This window comes from Takifugu flavidus, chromosome 16, assembly GCF_003711565.1.
Source record: "Takifugu flavidus isolate HTHZ2018 chromosome 16, ASM371156v2, whole genome shotgun sequence".
Classification (NCBI taxonomy): Eukaryota; Metazoa; Chordata; class Actinopteri; order Tetraodontiformes; family Tetraodontidae; genus Takifugu; species Takifugu flavidus.
Window position 1 is genome coordinate 281,869 of NC_079535.1, and position 890 is coordinate 282,758.

The following is an 890-nucleotide window of genomic DNA, read 5'->3' on the forward strand; positions in this document are numbered from 1 at the left end:
CATTGTCTAATGCTGGAGCGCAAATCAGTGCTGACAGCAAAGTTGCCATGGATACGATGGTAGATGAGTTGAAAGGAACATTTCCATCAAAAATGAGCCAATTGAGATTATCTGCAAAGTGATATATTTTAGTGTTTCTCCAGACTCAAATCTTAATTCCCTAAACATGTTAAAACCATGCGTACAACCATTCAAACCAGTGTCCACACACACACACACACATACTGTATGTATATATAATATATATATATATAATATATATATATACACATATTATTGGCAGGCAAGGCATACATGGAACGGCATAACCAGGTGGCTGGCATAGTGTACAGGAACATCTGCACTGAGTATGGGCTGGAGGTCCCAGGGACCAGGTGGGAGACACCCCCGAAAGTGGTGGAGAACAAGCAGGCCAAGATCCTGTGGGACTTCCAGATCCAGACTGACAAGATGGTGGTGGCCAACCAGCCTGACATAGTGGTGGTGGATAAACACCGGAAGACAGTGGTGGTGATAGATGTAGCAATCCCGAGTGATAGCAACATAAGGAAGAAGGAACACGAGAAGCTGGAGAAGTACCAAGGGCTGAAGGAGGAGATGGAGAGAATGTGGGACATGAAGGCAACAGTGGTCCCAGTGGTGATCAGGACACAAGGGGCAGTAACGCCCAACCTGAGTAGATGGCTCCAACAGATACCAGGAACCACACCAGAGAGCTCTGTCCAGAAGAGCGCAGTCCTAGGAACAGCTAAGATCCTGCGCAGAACCCTCAGACTCCCAGGCCTCTGGTAAAGGACCCGAGTCTGAAGGAAGGAGGCACCGCACAGGAGGGCGAGGAAGAGATTTATATATATATATGGATGCAGAGCCAAGAGCATCGCTGAGAGCCA